Source organism: Talpa europaea (assembly GCF_964194135.1).
Source record: "Talpa europaea genome assembly, chromosome: 2".
Taxonomy (NCBI): Eukaryota; Metazoa; Chordata; class Mammalia; order Eulipotyphla; family Talpidae; genus Talpa; species Talpa europaea.
In genome coordinates, this window is record NC_140068.1 from 135,831,910 (window position 1) to 135,851,052 (window position 19,143).

Below are 19,143 nucleotides of genomic sequence, written 5' to 3' on the forward strand. Positions count from 1 at the left end.
AAAGGTGTTGAGAATCTGTGTACCTGCTTTCAGTGAACAAATCAACAAAAGCAAACATTTACTGGAGTAGAAGTGCTTAGTCATAACGTATGCATATATTCAGATTTCCTAAAAACCACCGACTTTGAAAATTGCTTGTAGAAATGTGCCGCCCACAAGTAATAAGAGTTTGGGGTACAGGCCAGAGGTACTGGGGGTGAGAGGATTCACCACAGACAGAGCAGGGAACAGAACAGGCAGACTGATTGAAATACACTGCCAGGGGGAACAGCAAGCGAGTCAGGAGAGGTCTGCTGTGCTATATCTGCTTCATAAGACAGTATTTTCTGTCCTTTTAATTTTATCAAATCTGGTAGTATAAAGAACATTTTTTATCAATTCTGTTAGTATAAAATAAAAATCTCATGATTTTTTTATGTGAACTCACCTAAAAATTAATGAAACTAATCAGATTATCTCCCATTTATAGGTCATTGAGAGAGCTTATATCTATCACCTATGGGAGCATGTAGATTTTTACTTAGATAACTTAAAGGGAATCTTTTCATATTTCAGAGATTTGAAAGTAAAAGACAAGATTCAAATTCTCTTTTCAGTAAATATAGCTTTGGCAACAAAATGAGAGGAATTATAGAATGGTTTCACTAATTAAAGTGAAGTTTTCAAATTAAATTTTAAGAATATCATAATATTCCATTGTGTATATTTACCACATCTTCTTTTTTAAAAATATTTATTTATTTATTTATACAAGCACTGGGCACAGTCCAGAAGCACGGGAGGGCGAGAGAATTCATCAGAGCCAGAGCAGGGAACAGAGCAGGCAGACCAACAAAACACACTGCGGAGGGGAGCAGGCAGATGCGGCAGGAGAGGTCTGTCACACCATGTGGGACCCTCGCCGGTGGCCGGGGATCAAACTGGTGCTGCAGAGGCTGGGGCAGCTTCGCAGCCCAGCACTCAACGGCTGTCCCACCAAGGGAGGCCCTGTACCACATCTTCTTGATCCAGTCATCTATTTTGGGGCATTTGTGTTGTTTCCATAGCTTAGCTATTGTAAATAGTGCTGCTATAAACATAGGGGTGCAGGTGCCCTTTGGAATTAATGTTTCTGTGTCCTTTAGGTAAATACCTAGGAGTGGAATTGCTGGATCATATGGAAGCTCCATCTTTAGCAGATTGAGGAATCTCCACACAGCTTTCCATAGTGGTTGGACCAGTTTGCACTCCCACCAGCAGTGCATGAGAGTTCCTTTTTCTCTACATCCTTGCCAACATTTGTTGTAGCTAGTTTTTTTTTTTTTTTTAATATGTGCCATTCTCACTGGTGTATGGAGCTGGAAGGGATCATGCTCAGTGAAATAAGCCAGAAAGAAAAAGAAAAATACCAGATGAACTAACTTATAACAGGAATTTAGAAAACCTAAATAAGGGAACAGGAAAAAGACTAATTATAATAAAGTAAAAATCAAAATCTACAAGCAACTGTAAACCAGAGACACGATACAGTGGGGAGGGGAGGAGGAAGTAGGGTCAAAATAAGGGGGTTGGGAATTGTATAGGGAATATAATCAAGATGAAAATGCATACATTGTATAAAAATGAAAAATGATGTAAAAATATATAAAATTAAATTAAATTAAAAAAATAAAACAAGGGCCTCCCTGGTGGCGCAAAGGGTTAAGATGCAACCTATGAAGCCATCTGCAGTCACTGCAAGCACAAGTTCAATCCCCGACCAGGGAGCAACCCACATGGTGCAGCAGACCTCTCCTGGCTCACCTGCTGCTCCCCTCAGCAGTGTATTCCAGTCAATCTGCCTGTTCTGTTCCCCACTCTGTCTCTGGTGAACCCTCTCACCTCCTGACACTTCTGGCCTGTACCCCAGCTCTTGTGTGCATAAATACATAAATCTTTAAAAAAAATAGAAATAGAAATAGAAATAAACAAGCAAACAAAAAAAAATCATAAAATAAGTTAATTCTAAAAGAATTATACATATTATCCAAAATAAATTTAGCTAGAACCAAAAGGAGTCAGTGCACTCTCCAAAATAGGAGAATAAAGGAAGAAAACTACATAATCATTTCACTAGATACAAAATTAAGTCTGATAAAAGTATAGGTCCACAAAAATAATAAAATCATTTAAAAATGGAATGAAATACACTAACCTATAAATTAAATATATCTTTTTTGGCAGTTATATTTTTATTATAAAATATATCATTGTAGACAACGTAGGGTAAAACAAATAAAATAGTAGAACAGAAAAAAATGTAGTAATTGCAGTTGATATAAAAAATGGTGTTACACTCTAAAGTGTGACAGAGCTGTTTTCATTATATGTATTTTAATAGTAAAGAAAATAATTTTTCAAAAGCATTCCCAGAAAAAGCAAGAGATTCTCAGAATATGTATGCAGGTGTGTATATTTTTAAGATATCTGTGATTGATGGAACAAAAATTCACAATCTATTTCAGTCCCACTACCATTAAAATATTATCTGTCCATAAGATTAGAAACCTGAAACTACTGCACGACTGTATTAAAAAACTAAGATTTTTTTCTTTCCTTCCCTCTCTCCCCTTACTCAATTTTGGTTACATACAGTGTCAATGTACAGGCCGTAGGTTCAAAATTCACTCAATGTTTATACACATATAGACTCATAGAATGCACATTCCAAGCAGTTCAAAAAATACACATAATCCCCAGAAACTTTTTAAATATATCTTAAAAACTTTTCTGCAAATATTATATATCATATTAAAACTTTTCATTTGAACTGAGGAAAGAGTAAAGACACCTTGTCACTACACTATTTCCATATAATCAACATTATTCTACAGATTGTAACCAGCACAAATAGGCAGGATAAGGGAAAAAAGCACTGCACTGGAGTGTAAATAAAGCTTTCATCATTAAAGACAATATCATTGTGTACATAGAAGATCTGAGAGAATCAAAATATGAATTGAGGGCCTCCCTGGTAGCGCAAGGGGTTAAGACACAACCTATAAAGCTCGCCACAGCCACTGCAGCACAAGTTCGATCCCCGGCCAGGACGCACCCCAAATGAAGCAGCAGATGTCTCCTGACTCGCCCACTGCTCCCCTCAGCAGTGTATTTCAGTCAATCTGCCTGTTCTGTTCCCCACTCTGTCTCTGGTGAACACTCACCCCCCCACAACTCTGGCCTGTACCCCAGTTCTTGCATGTATAAATAAATAAAATCTTTAAAAAAATATATGAATTGATATAATGTTTAGAAAGATCCCTATGACAAATTCAATTATATTTTTATATACAGGCACAGTGAAAATATATCAACAAAATTTAAAATATTTTCAAAGAATAAAAGAACAAGAATACAAGTGTTCAGAACAATGTATAGGACATAATAGAAAAACACTTTTAAATTATTGAGAAAAACAAATGACAAATAATTGGGATAATTATTCATGGAAATTTGAAATCTTAGAAATGTTAATTATAACTCTGATCTCTATATTTAATGAAACTCATCAAAATTCCAACAAGTTTATTCATGGAAATGAATAAAATTATTTTAAAATTTACATGGAAATATAAGACTCACTTGGAGAAAAAATATGAAATCTGCTCTACTGTCTATCAAGATATAGTAATAAAGCCTATCTGTTTAAGAAAGTGTGATGTTTACACAATGAGAGATATATTACCACTAGGGTAGAACAGAGACTTAGAATAGAGCAACATTTTTATTCATTTAAAATAAATTTGGGGCCTCTCTGGTGGCACAGGTGGTTGAGCGCCACACTGGGAGACTGTCCACAGCCAGTGAGAATCCCACATGGTGCGGCAGACCTCTCCTGTCTCGCCCCCTGCTCCCCTCAGCAGTGCATTTCATCAGTCTGCCTGTTCTGCTCCTCTCTCTGTCTCTGGTGGATCCTCTCACCCTCCCGTGCATCTGGCCTATACCCCAGTTCTTGTATAAATAAATAAATCTTTTTAAAAATAAATAAATAAAATGAATTTTGGGCTTCCCCTGGTAGCGCAGGTGGTGGAGCGCAGCACTGTGAAGCTGTCCACAGCCTCTGCAGCACCAGTTCGATCCTGGCTGACAGGTGAGGGTCCCACATGGTGGGCAGAACTCTCCTATCTCTCCTACCTCTCCCCTCAGCAGTGTATTTCATCAGTCTGCTTGTTCTGTTCCCCACTCTGTCTCTGGTGAATCCTCTCACCCTTCCGTGCATCTGAGCTGTACCCCAGTTCTTGCATAAATAAATAAATATTTTTTAAAAAGGTATAAATAAACAAATAAATAAAAATAAAAATAAATTTGACATTTCAGGTCAATGGAAAAGGCAAACTTGTTTTTAACTAGATGGTCCTACAACAATTAATTATTCACATGGAAAAAGTGAAATCTGCCCATTGTCTCACCCCATCTACAAACACTATTTCCAGAAGAATAAAGATTTAGTCATGAAAGCAAAAAAACTACATCATCACCTCATCTGTAATCCCAGGATGGCACAGAGCAGGTTTTCTATGATTCAGCAGACGGGTAAAGGAGAGTCCTGGAGCCCTCGGTGGCTTTCTCAGGCTGTTATTGAGCTTTTACATGTGGTGCAGCAAAAAGGTACATGGCAGGCAAGGCCCACCTCCTGGACCCCAGCAAGTCTTCACTCAGGGCTTCTCTCTCTCTCTTTTGGCTTTCTTTCTCCCCTTCTCTCTCCTGCCTCTGTCCTGCTTCTGCTTCTCTTGGTGAGCATCTCAATACTCCTCCCATGGCCCATAGAAGTAAACAACACAGCTTACAACAATGTAACAACTGCAGGTTCCCCATCCTAATGGTGGGAGGGCAAAAAAGACTGAAAACTATCCTGCATTTCACAAGAATGACTTCCTAATTGATTTCTTAATTATTCAATCAACTCAATAATTTCCTTTTAAACAAATGATTCTGAAACCAGACATCAACCTGGAGATTAAATAACTTCCCTTAGGAATTAGAACCTAGCTTGGCCTGACTCTAGAGTCTGTGACCTTGTAAAGTACAAGATAGTGCATAGAGCTCTTAGGAAGTCCAACCTCTTGAGCATAATATACAAGTCCCTTTGAGATTTGATACCTTTTTAGTTTTCAAAGGTATCACTTATCATATCTGATTCCATGCTTTCTTCCATGGCTATTTAGAGTACTTTAATTCCTTAGGATGAAATAAGTATATTAAATAAATTCCTTTTTTACTCATCTGTTTATTAATTAGTTATTCAATGCAACAGAAGAAATTGTAAGTTGGCAACCAGGACACATTTGTGAAAGATGAGATTTGAGGTAGACTTTGAGAAGTAAATATAGTGTAAAGAACATTAGGTTAGTAAAGAAAAATTATTCAGAGTGTTGAATGTGTCGTTATTAATTGAACATAGAATAAATGAGGGCATGTGAAAGATAGTATAAATTAGATCAAGATGTGGTGAAACAGAAACTTTATTCTATTTATACTTTATCCTATAATCATTTAGAGTTATTTAAATTAGAATGGCAGTCATGTATTGGGAAAAGCAATTCTTAAAGAATAATTTAAATTAACATGGAAAAATGAGGTAGGAAAAAAATAGTTTGGAGATTTTAAACATGCAGTCATAGATACTAAAATCATTAAGTGTCTCAGAGGCTAAGAGGTGAATAGCATGAATATCAAGTGGTACAGATTTTGAAATTTTAAAAACACAAAAGTTTGAACTTTGTATACTTTTGAAAGAAAAGAAGAAAAAGGGAAAATTAGTGATAGAGGAGAGATTTTAATGGATCTTTGTCTACCCAGCAAATTCAGAAGCTAAAATAAAGTGTAATACAATATTAGCTATAAATTCTTCTGGGATTATTGCTCGAGAAATATTTACTTTCACTTAAGCTTTAGGTGTTGGGAAGTGATACGCGCTTCAGGGGAGAAATTCTAATGTGCTAAAGTCAGGTAATAATTGTGTGAGACCAGATATAATGGCCTAAGTCTTTTTCAAATGAGTTTTTGTTTCCTAGTCAGAATATTTAAGGGAAAACGAGAAGTTTTCATTGGAGTTGTTCATTTATTTGTTTATTTTTCAGGAAGTTATTCAGATTTTAATCCCACAAGTAATCAGACTACTGCAATCATTTTGAGTCTGCAAAAATGGCCTTTCCAAAGTTCTACACTCCTTAATCTTTACAAATTAATGGCTTAAACCACAATGATTAATCTTATACAATTTATTTTATGAAAGGTCACTGAATTGTAGTTGTTGGCTGAATTTCTATACTTTTGTTAAATAACATGTTAAAAAGCACATGGATGTTAATGCCACCAGGGGAAGGAGCTTGCTTATTGGAGAATGAGTTACATTTTTCTAAAGAGCTATATTTGTAAAGATGAATGAATCATTTTTAAACCAATGAATCAAATAGTGAGATCATGGGAGTCTTTCTTAACTCAGTTATCAGTTCAGTAGTTATTTGCTTTAGTTATTACTTGCTTCTTATAAAAACAATGAACACTAATGATAATCATCTGCGCTCCTGTTTGAAAATTCTAATTTTACTTTGTCTATCTCCAGGTCTACACACCTTGTCACTCAGACTCCTGCTCATTCCTCATATATTTCAATTTATCTACATTATCTCATCTCCATCACATACCTATGTGTGCAACAATCATTTGATTTTCCATTTTTTGTTTTCTCATTGTGTGCACATTGATAGCTTATGTATTTTATTTTCAGATAATATTGCAGAGCTGCTTTGGCATATACTCCAATGTATAGTCCTTGTTTATTTCCTTTCAAGGCATTTGGTGTTTTTATGACTTTGTCTATTTGCCTCTCTTTCTACAGAACAAGTCTACTTGTCCACGTATTACCTTTTGAATAGTTTTATTATTTCATCTTTGTGGCGTATATGTACAAATAGTTACAGTGTCTTCATGCTCAAGATTTACTCAGTTTACTAAGCTTCCATTGGTTATGGTGTCTGATTTTCTTTCCACAGAAATAAAATAGGGATGACCCAGAAAAATCTCATAATTAAGAAGCAATGAAAGGACAAATTTAAGTAACTGGGATGATTTTTTTCTTACTGGGCTTTTCTGACCAGCCCCAACTGGAGATGGTTCTCCTCGTGGTCATTTCTGCCATATACATTCTGACACTGATGGGGAACACAGCCATCATACTGGTCTCGTACTTGAACACCAAACTCCACACACCCATATATTTCTTCCTGTTTAATCTCTCCTTCCTGGACCTCTGTTTCACCACCAGCATCATCCCCCAGATGCTTTGGAATCTCAAGGGCCTGGAGAAGACCATCCCCTACACAGCCTGTGTGGTCCAGCTCTATGTCGCTCTGGGGTGGGCTCCACGGAGTGTGTCCTCCTGATGGTGATGGCCTATGACCGCTTCAGTGCTGTCTTCCACCCCCTCCACTACAGTGTCATCATGCACCCTAAGCTTCTCCAGCAACTTGCCGCAGTGGCCTGGATCAGTGGGTTCATGGAGTCCACCGTCCAGACCATCCTCCTTTTCCAGTTCCCTCTCTGCAGCCACCACCAGGTGGATGACTTCATGTGTGAGGAGCCTGCCCTGATTAAAATCACCTGCGTGAACACCACCTTCCTGGAAAATGAGCTCTCCACCGCTATTGTCCTCTATGTGATTATACCTCTGGGACTTATTTTGTTCCACTCTAGCTGCATTGTCAGGAGTGTGCTGAGGATAAAATCTGTTGAAGGCAGGAGGAAACCATTTTGGACCTGTGGGTCCCATCTAATTGTGGTTTTGTTCTTCAGGACTATAATTTGTGACTACATCCAGCCCAAGAGCAAGTACACACAGAATCATGGTTAATTCCTCACCTTTTTCTACACTGTGGTGACTCCCTCTCTTAATCCTTTGACTTACTCTTTGGGAAATGAAGAGGTTAAATGGCTTTAAGAAGGTTGCTGGTAAATAACCCACAATAAAGAGAAATGTGAAATATTTGCAACATCCTCATGCCCAAGTGCATGGGACTTTTAGGCATCATTATAATTTCTCCTTCATTCTATTTTTTTAAAGATTTATTTATTTATTTATACAAGCACTGGGTACAGTCAGAAGCACAGGAGGGTGAGAGAATTCACCAGAGCCAGAGCGGGGAGCAGACTCTACAGGCAGACTGACTAAGTACACTGCTGAGGGAGCAGTGGGCACAGCAGGAAAGGTCTGCTTGCCATGTGGGACCCTCGCTGGTGGCCGGGGATCGAACCGGCCCTGAAGAGGCTGCGGGTAGCTTTGCAGCCCAGCGCTCAACCACTGCGCCACCAGGGAAGCCCTCTCCTTCATTCTAGAAGCTGATTAGACATATTGGCAACATTATTATTTTTTTATTTTTTTAAGATTTATTTATTTATGCATACAAGAGCTGGGGTACAGGCCAGAGATGTGGGAGGTGGGAGGAGTGAGAAGATTCACCAGAGACAGAGTGGGGAACAGAACGGACAGATTTACCGAAGTACACTGCTGAGGGGAGCAGCTGGTGAGTCAGGAGAGGTCTGCTGTGCTCCCTGGCCAACTGGGGATTGATCTCATGCTGTAGAGGTTGTGGATAGCTTCATAGGTTGCATCTTAGCCCCTTGCAACACCAGGGAGGTGCAAACATTATTATTTTAAAATGTGGCCTTGTAAAATAATAAATGCTTTTAACAGAGATTAATCCTAAATAATAATGATAATAGAGATCAATAACTCTGGCTGGGTATAATAAGAAGACTCCAAAAAATGTAAGAGTCTAGGACCCTCTAGGAGAAAGAATTCACCAGAGTTTCTGCTGAACCAAGAAAGGCTTTATTAGAGGCTATGCATGAGAACACTAATGCCAGAAAAAGAAATCTTTGCTCTGGCTCCCCCCAAAGGGGAGAATCATGTGGATCTAGTTCTAGATTCTCTGCTCTACTTCATTATCTCCTTGTCAATTCTTGCACCCACGGACATTGTATAAACCACTGTCTCTATAATACATCTTGAAATCAAGTGTTCCAAGTCCTCTAACTTGGTTCAAGAGAGAGAAATTACAGGTCTATCTTTCTCATGAACATAACGCAAAATTGTCAGCAAATTATTGACATTTAGTACAAGAATTTTATCAAAGGGAAAACAGATTATGACTAAATTAATATTATTTTAGGAATTCAATGTCATTTTAATGCTCATAAGTCAACTGATATTATATCCTATATTTACAGAATAGAGGGAAAATCATATGATTATTTCAATTGATGCAGGGGGAAATGTGGTAAAATGCAGCATTCATTTATTTTGCATAAAAACACTTAGCAAAAAAATAAAATAAAATAAAAACACTTAGCATATACCAATAGAAGGAAATTTCCTTAATCTTATAAAGGGTAGCTATAAAAGTCCTAACAAGGAAAGATCACTTCTTATGTCTAAAAAAAAATCAACAAATAGAAGAACTGACAATACTCCTCTTACCTTTTCTGGAGGGAGAAGACCATGAGCCCTTAGTGCACAGTTGGAATGGAGCTCATTTGTGCATGCCCAGGATAGTTCAAACCTGAGAAAGTTGTGCTGCTGCAGCCATCTGCCCACCATGTGAAACTTCCCTTCAAAAATCTCTTCCCAATTTCCCTTCTGGAGACAGGCTAAAATTCTCCCTTTCTGTCACTGGTTTCCTCATACAGGAGTCCCTAATAAAACGTTAGCTGTTCAGTTGGAATTCTCTAGTGAATTCTTTCTCCTAGAGGATTTCCAGACCCACACATTTGGAGACTCTAACAATTACATCTGGAAAATTAGATGCCAGGAAGTGGTATTTAACCATCTTAACAAGAGATAACTACTACAATGAACCACATGACTAGGGCGTTTTGATCTATAGGAGTCTGTGGTAATGAGTCATTATTCATCACAAAGATCTTAAAACTAAGGCATTTGGGTTGCCTACTAAGATGTTATTGGAATATAATGTAAGATAAATTATATATATGGAGGTAGAAAGTTGACCATACACTGGAGATGGCTTATTGCATAGTGACTCTGAACAATTACCAGCCCTGGTGATCTGGTTATTCCTTAATGCTGTTTTTGTGACAACCTAGCAACTGAAAAGGAAAGATTTGGAATTGAATTTGGACTGATTCTTTTTGATTCTGAACAATTCTCAATTATTTTGTCTTTCTCCTCTAAGCAGAAACCTCTAAAAGATAATTTTTCTCTATAAAATGCACTTGAAACTTGTAAAAGTTTCAAATGCCTTTGGGAATAGTTCAAATCAAAGTGACAGAATCCCTAGGGATATTTTCAAAATTGAGTTCATGAAAACAAGCAACTCTTCAAATTTATAATGAGATCCCATAGGCCATGCTCTTCCCTATTGTAAATAATTATTTATGAGGAAATCTTGCTTTTTCCTTGACTTAAAGTATCAAATATCAATCTCTATGTAGAGAATCCTTGAGGTATTTCTCCCCATATGTCTACAGGGATAGAAATGGCAAAAACATTCATCAATTTCACAGAAAGAGGAATAGACCACCCAAAAGGTAAATAGCAGTAGACAACAGCATAACCTGAGTCAACATTCCCAATGTGTGTTTCCATTCTCCTTTCTTATACTTTTAGAATATAAAGTTTATAGTTAAGTGGACCATTTATATGAAATAAAAGTCATTTTTTCACCCATAAATTGAGGGAAAATGTAGTGAAAAGCAGGAAATCAAAACATTCAAATGATTTTATTTGGGATATTTAGTCAACAATTTATGCTCCCTGGAAAAATTACCAAATATTTGAGAAATAAACTGTTAATCTTTTCCTCTAAATGGCCCTTGTTCAAAAGAAAAAAAAATGAATTTTATTAATGACAAACTATTAGTGAGAAAGTAGGTTTAATGATATATAGTTAGTACAGTAGATCCTATAACAACAAACTGAAACTTAAATCGTAAAGAAAATGAGTTAAGTGTGGAAAGACTCTTCTAGGTTTTATGTCTTTTTTATTTTTTAACAAACACAAGTTTGTAAAACTGAAATGAGCATTTTTCAGGAATTGTAATCTTTTAATCTATTGTTTAAAGCCTAACTATTTTAACTCACTACATTCTTTGGGATATGGTGAAGAAATAATAAGATAATAATTTTAATTTTGTGATTGTAATATGAGATCAGAAAGCTAGGGGATGGGCCTCTCTGGTGGCACAGGGATTAAAGACAGTGCTGTAAAGCTATTGCCAGCACTGCAGCATGAGTTTGACCCCTGCCAGGCAGGGAGCAACCCATATGGTGCAGCAGAGGTCTCCTGCTTCACCAGCTGCTCCCCTTAGCAGTATATTTCAGTACATCCCCCTGCTCTGCTCCCCACTCTGTCTCTGGTGAATCCTTTCACTCCCCCACTCCTCTGGTTTATACCCCAGGTCTTATGTGCAAAAAATAAATAAATCTTTTAAAAAAAATCTGGGGAGGGCCTCCCCGGTAGCGCAGCGGTTGAGCGCTGGGTTGCGAAGCTGCCCGCAGCCTCTGCGACGCCGGTTCGATCCCCGGCTGCTCCCCAGCCACCGGGTGAGGGTTCCACATGGCACGCAAACCTCTCCTGCCGCCCGCTGCTCCCCTCAGCAGTGTACTTCAGTCCTTCTGCCTGTTCTGCTCCCTGCTCTGGCTCTGGTGAATTCTCTCACCCTCCTGTGCTTCTGACTGTACCCAGTGCTTGTCTGTATAAACAAATAAATAAATAAATAAATCTTTAAAAAAAAATCTGGGGAACTGAAAATTTTTGAAGTTGTGAAATGTAAAGAAGCTCAGTCAAAGGCAGAATCCATACCTTCTAAAGTATGCTTCCAATTTATTTCATAAATGATTTGACAATTATAAAAAAGGATATGTTGTTTATTACATCATTTGTTTCATGATCAAACCTAACTAAAAGAACCAAGATTAATCATGTTTAACTATTTGTTGTGATTTATTCTCAGAATATAGATTTAGCTTTAAATCTGTGAAAAGTATAAGGTGAAAATTCAGCATGGAACTTGCCTAACTAGAGGCATATTCTCCCAAAAAGAAACCAATAATGTCTCTACAGGATCTGTAAAAGATGCTGTTATATCACACAAATGAAATGCAACATATACAGTGCTCTGTCACACAATCTATTGTTTTAATTAAAAATGTCTTAATCAAGCTCCCATATGGGCACTTGCATACATGTTTAATTCTGTTAAATATATGTAACATTTAGTTAACTAGTATTTCTTTTTCTTTTTCCTGATATCACCTGTGCTATTCCAAACTTTTAATATGAAAACAATGCTGCACAAATATTTTGGGGAGGTCATGGAAAGTATGCATGTAGGATAAATTCCTGGAAGTGAAATTAGAGGCGGTTATCTTTGCACTAATTTTTAATTGTGAAAGATAATGGCAAACTATCTTCCAAAAAGAATTTATGATACCCCACACAGATTATGAGATTTGTCACTTTCTCACTTATGCAATATTCTTAGTTTATAACCACTTAAAAATATGCCAAATTGGAAGGGGGAAGAATTTTTCTATTTCAATTTCCTCATCAGAAAAGGTTTACAGTTATTTCCATATGCATTTATGTATTTATTTTACTCAAAATGACTTTTTATGACATTTGACCATATTTTCTTTGTAAAGGGAGTCCTTATATTGAAAAAATAAAAAGTGAAAAGGATCTTTTGTTCTACCACGTTTATTAATGGTTTCATTTGGATCCTGTTAACTAATGCAGTTTTATTCAGGGTCAATTTTTCTATTGAAATTCATGACACATTGTTTTTCTCAAATTTTGTTTTGACAACTGAAACATAGTGTGTCTTCACACTCTTATCATAAAGTTTCAATTCAGTTGTGACTTTGAAAAAAAAATTATAAATTGTAATGGTCCTTTTGGCATGGTAGTATGAGAAACTCTAAAGAACCATTGCCCAATGGAAAAAAACAACTGGTGAGCTTTTTTTAATTCAGACTCTGAAAATTTCCAGTGACAAAATAAGCAAAAGAAATAATATCTATTCAAGAAAATATACTAAATCTCAAGAGCAAGAGTCTGTGGCAATCTAGTCACAATGCCCTTTCTATTCCTGCCCAACAGAGTGTGTTGAAAGCTCCTTTCTTGGCAAGTGTGACTAAAAAGGCAAATATTTGTCTCCATTAAATTCACTGGAAAGGGCAGGCTGACTGTATGTCTCATCACTGCCAGCTCTGAGTTACTGGAGATACCTGGAGATGCGGGAGGCTGTTTTCTCCCCTGGGTCTCCATTCATAGGGTAGATACTCTCCCCCGGACATGGCAGGCAATTATATACTGAATCCTGGTCATTTTTTGCCTTATCTCACTCATAAGCAGAGGTCCAAAACCAGAAGACACAAACAAAGAAGACCAAAGGCTTCCACTCATGGCCGGTGAACCATTACTAAAGAAAAAATGTCATTTCTGCCCTCTGGCTTTGGAGCACTGACTCAGTGGTTTTACCCAGGCAAAAGCAGTCCATAAGAACAAAGCACCCAGAATTTGTCTAAAGGAACTGCTTCTATTTCATTATACATTCTTATTGTGTTAAAGCATAGCTTTATATACATACACTACATAAACAGATAAACAAAATAACCATGGTATTAAAATTTAATGAAGGGTAGTGATTAAGGAAAAAGCTGTCTGAAAGGCCCATGTGTGGGAAGGGCAGTCATGGAAACCAGGGTAGAAGTTACTGTTATCATCTTCACAGTTTATTTTCCAGCTCCCATCTCATTATATCTTTCACTTGCCCAGAAACCTTCAGTTCCTCCCCATGATCAACCAGAAGACCAGAATTCCTGGTTCTGTTGTTGAAAGTTCCAGCTTTGACCCCAAATGTCTTTCCACCCTGGCTTCCACTCCTGTCCCCACAGAGGCCCCCTCTCCAGCAAATTGCTGCTAATGGACTCCAGCCACAGCCCCAGCTTCCTCCTTTACCCTGCCAGGCTGGATGCCTTCCGCTCACCTGTTCCCCTGTGGAAACCCATTCACTATCCAAGACCCAGCTAAAGCAACCCTGGATTTAACACTTCCCTCTTCTCACCAGTGGAAAAGTGCATCTCATTCTTCTCTGTCCCAATGGTCTGTCTTCCCTGTACCATGCAGTAGGTGGAAATTTATTACCCTGTGCATTTTATCATCTGATTTAGATCCTTCCTCCAATAAAACATAGGTCCTCTAATAGCATTTCTGAGATTTATATCCCTCTCTACAAGAACAGTCCTTGTGCATTTGGCACTGGTACTTTTTCTGTAATGGATTCAATTATTTCCAATATAAGGAAAAAACCCATTTGTATATCAGAAAAGGACATAATAGGAGAGAGTCTGATGATGCTGTAAAGGAATAGATTGAGGTGTTTTTATTCAAATGTAATTATCTTTCTCATTTATATAATGAATGCATTTCCCAACAAGTAGAACACAATGTAGCACAGAAAATGAAGAGTCAACAGAGGCCATAGGTCATGGTTTAAGAAAAATGATTGTAATAGTGAAACTGGAGTTGTTGTTTAAAACCAAGTAGAGTTTTAGTATTCATAAGAGTTTCAAGAAATTTCAGAGGATGGTTATTATTGAGAATGATCTCTATGGAGAGCAGTAATCTCAGTTTAGGAAGAACCTCCATGTTGGGCAAATCACTTTCTTTAAGATGGTATTAATGAGAATGGGATAGAATGGGTGCACAGATGAATTAAGAAATGATACCGCATTTAACAAGGTGACTGGGACTGTTAACATTTAAGAAATAATTTTTAATAGTCACAGTAAATGAATCTACCTACTCTAACATACAAAACCTGGAATTCCAGATCATTCATCTTGTAAAAGCCATCCCTGTCTTTTTTGGCTGGGTGGCATTCATGTGGCCATTTAGGAGGTAAGTCTCTTCATGTGGCGGTTTTGTACTCTTATGTGGAGTCATCTGCATGTATCTAAATGATGAGGAAGGGGAAAACAGGATGAGCTGGGTGAGGTTTTATTAGCAGACTTCTCCATCCACATTCAGGTGGCTAGAACTCCACCATGCACCCAACTGCAATGCAAGCCAGTGAATGTGACCTCATTGTGCAATGTGAAGAGAACACATGTACGGAGAGTGTCTGCTCATTCTACTACAGTTTTATTCCTTTACTTTCCTGTCACTTTTCTAATACTCCTATAATTCAGGAGTATTTTAATTTTTTCATTGATTAGTACTACTGAGCTAATGCTGCTTATTTTTGAGGGTTTAAAGTAATTGAATATTTCTTACACATAGCAAAACCCTTTATGTACTTGATTCTAGTGCAAGGTTTGCATCAAAACCTTAATAGAGTGAAATGTTGGCAAAGGTGAGGTGAAATGTGTATTTTCATTCATTCCTGAAAAAGGGATAAATTTGTACCATCATTCTGCAGAGACTGTGAATTTAGAATATTTATACTTCTTAATAGAGCCATTCTGTTACTAGGAAATGATGTAAGGAAATACTTTGAAATATAGATAAAACCTTTATGTGTAAAAATATTCACCAACACTGTCTTTATAGTAACCAATAATTGGAAACAATCTAAACACAAACCCCAGGGAATGGTAAATAAATTACAGTGTACACATAAATGAGATGTGGCGATCAGAAGCCCATCCTGAATGAAGGGCAGGGGCATGATGGAGGTCCCCTGGCGGTGGAAACGCCCTGACGGGAAGCCCAGACAACGACAGAGTGCGCCGCCTGGTGGCGAGGACGGGTAACGTCGGGACCGCGGAGAACAGTGATGACAGCGGAGGGTCAGGACCTGGGCGCTGGCAAAGCGCAGAGAAGGAGCGAATCCTACACCCATTATCCTGGGCAAGGGCAGGGTTTGCTGAGCCATCTGTGATCTCCGCTAAATGGTCCTGAGCAAGTTTTTAAATCCAAATAGATACGTTTAACACTTTTAATGGCTTCCTGGAAATTTCGTTGAACTATTTTGGAGAAGAGTGGTATTTGCCTCCATTGGAGTTTGAATTTCCAAATTGTCAGGCTGCAGCGGGACTGCGGGGTCAGCGTGGCCGCCGAGAGCGCGTGGGGGGCGCATCCAGCCCGCGCCCCTACCTGCCTGGAGCACCTGCACCGCCCCCGACCGCGCATGCGCGCCGCCCGGCCAGGGCGTCTTGGCTGCGCCTTCGCTTCCCGGGATTCCGGAGGACTCGGCGCCGCGGAGACCTGCTCGCGTCCGTCGGGGAGGAGGCGTCGTCTGCGCTTTGATCTGGGGGCCTCTTGGGCCGGCAGGGGAGGAGGTGAGCCGAAGGCGAGGGGAAGTGAGAACAGCTCCCTGAGGGCGGCTGACTGCGAGGGGCGGTGGGAGGACCCGGGGCCGGAGGGGCTGGATGTGGAGAACTGGGGGGCTTTGGGGGCCTCACTTCTGGGTCTGGAGGAACAGAGGGATCCGGTTCATTCCTGACCGTGACTCTCCGTGTATCCTTCGGGACTGAAGAGCAGCCTCCTGCGCCCCGACTCCTGGCGCCTCTGCTGCATTTGTAACAGGGTGGTCCCCAGGAAAGGGGAAGGTTTCAGGTTTCCTGCCCCACCCAAAAAGGAGGGTGGAGCTGAGCAGAGAGAGAAGAAGCTGCAGGAGACTGAGGAAGGAAGGAAGGAGGATGGAGCCCGAAGACCTGGAGGAGGCACATGGACCAGAGATGTTACTGTGGAACCAAGCTTAGCCGAGGTTTCGCCATTTTGTATATCCTCCACCTTGATATGTTAGTCCTTGTGCAGCCTCATTCAGGAGGTAGTTTCAGCAGTCACAACCCTCACTCCACTTGGTGACGAGAAAGCAGACCACTCCAGCCGCCAATGAGGGCAGTCCTATCCATAAATGGGACAGCAACTCTAACCGTCCAATCAGTTTGAAACTATAACCGCGTGCCAAAATGCCTTTGTAGTAGCCAATGAGTAATTGCCAGCTTCTTTCAAAATTTGTGCCGCTTGTGACCCTATAATAAACCCCTGCTTCCTCTGTTCGGGGCTCTCAACCTCTGCCGTTGCATTGGTGCGTGTCGAGGGCCCGAACTTGAGCCCGTAATAAACTCCTTTATGTTCTTGCATCTGCTGTCTGTGTCCTTGGGGGCTGCACTGGTCGACGTTGGGCACAACGTTTGGGGGCTCGTCTGGGATCGACGAGTGCAGACCCCAACCACCGAGCAACTGAAAGGAGTTCTAAAGCGCTCAGGTGAGTTCCAACACTCGCCCAGGTAAGCTTCAAGTCTGCAGACCTGTGGTTGTACTTAGTACCTGTATCTTTTGTACTTTGTACCTGTAAAAGCAGTAATTGTTTGGAAACCTGAAAATCTGTTTAATAGCTGGGTCAGGCTTAAGTGGACTCACTTGGAAGCCGCCGGCGTGGACCGCGGGAGACGTCCCCGGACCACATGTTAGGAAGGCCTCACCCTTTGTGGGGAAGCAGATTCCCCTTTTGGGGGCCTTTTGAAAACTTAGTCTTTGGTCTGTTTCTTGTGTCAACAGCCACTGTACTTATAGCATTTGTCATCATGGGCCAATCACCATCTACCCCTCTATCTGTGGTTTTACAGCATTTTAAAGATGTCAGGTCCAGAGGGTCAGACCTCCGTGTGGAGATGAAAAAACCCCCTCTAATCACCTTTTGTTCCTCAGAGTGGCCAAAGTTCGGAGTTGGTTGGCCCCCGGAGGGAACTTTCGATTTACAGATTGTCCGTCACGTGAAGGAATTCATCACCCGTACAAGAAAATTCGGCATCCTGACCAACTCCCATATATCTTAGTCTGGTAAGATCTAGTCCAGAAACCCCCTGCTTGGTTAAAGCCATTTTTGTCATTACAGGCACAACCCGTACTGCCGGTTAAACTGCTTGGGTCACACCCCCACACCCCACCCCGTCGGCACCTGCGGTTTTCCAAGACTCTACCCCGGAGGAACTTCTTTTTCCACCACCCTATCATAACCCTTGTAGTAACCCTCCCCAACCCCTGCAGTTGGCTGACCACCCTCCCCTAGAGGCGGGCGGGGCTCATGGGCAGGGTCCGGCCGCAGGCACCCGCTCAGTGAAGGCGAATTCCCCAGATTCCACCGTCCTGCCCCTGCGCGTGGCAGGATTGCCTAATGAGCAGGGCAACCAGCCCATGCACTACTGGCCGTTTGCGACCAGTGACCTCTACAACTGGAGAGCGCAAAATGCACATTTCTCTGACAACCCTAAAGACCTTGTTAATCTCCTAGACACTGTTCTATTTACTCATCAGCCCACCTGGGATGATTGCCAACAGCTCTTGCAGGTCCTCTTCACCACTGAGGAGCGAGATCGTATACTGAGGCCGCCAGGAAGTTAGTCCCTGGAGAGGATGGCACGTCCACCACGAACGCGGCCCGCATAGACTTAGTGTTTCCCTTGACCCGACCTGACTGGGATTTTAACCAGGCTGAAGGTAAGGAGAGACTCCTGGTGTACCGCCAGACTCTAATGGCAGGGTTGCGCGCGGCAGCCCGCAAGCCCACCAATTTGGCCAAGGTAGGGGATGTGCAGCAGGGAAGGGAGGAGACCCCCACGGCTTTTCTAGAGCGCCTCGTGGAAGCTTTTTGGCAATATACTCCTATGGATCCGGAGGCAGCGGAAAACAGGGCCGCGGTGGTAATGGCCTTTGTTAACCAGGCGGCTCCTGACATTAAACAAAAACTACAAAGAATAGATAGGCTGGGAGAAAAATCTATTCGAGATCTTACTGAGGTGGCAGAAAAGGTGTACAATCGCCGTGAAACTCCTGAGCAAAGAGAAGACCATATCCGCCAGAAAGAACGGAAGGTAAGGGCGGCTGAAAGCGCATGCCACACTCGGGATATGGCCAGAATCCTGTTCGCCGTCACTCAAAAGGACGACCCGGGTAAGCTACGCCCCTCCCGCCGCCCCAGCTCCTCAGGGACAGGCAGGACCCTACAGCGTGATCAGGGTGCATACTGCACTCAAAAAGGACACTGGGCCAAACATTGCCCAAAGAAACGGGGAATAACCTCAAACAATCCCACCGTTTCTGACACTCTTGTCCTGGTGCTCAGGGGCACAAGAAATGACAATGACTAGGACCG

General features: G+C 40.6%; 1 pseudogene across 1 annotated transcript; it reads left to right on the forward strand.

The window, feature by feature from the left end:
- Positions 1 to 7,085: 7,085 nt before the first annotated feature.
- On the forward strand, positions 7,086 to 7,986 carry LOC311167722 (putative olfactory receptor 2B8; annotated as a pseudogene). Its single transcript has one exon. The product of its transcript is annotated as a putative olfactory receptor 2B8 (transcript).
- Positions 7,987 to 19,143: the final 11,157 nt, after the last annotated feature.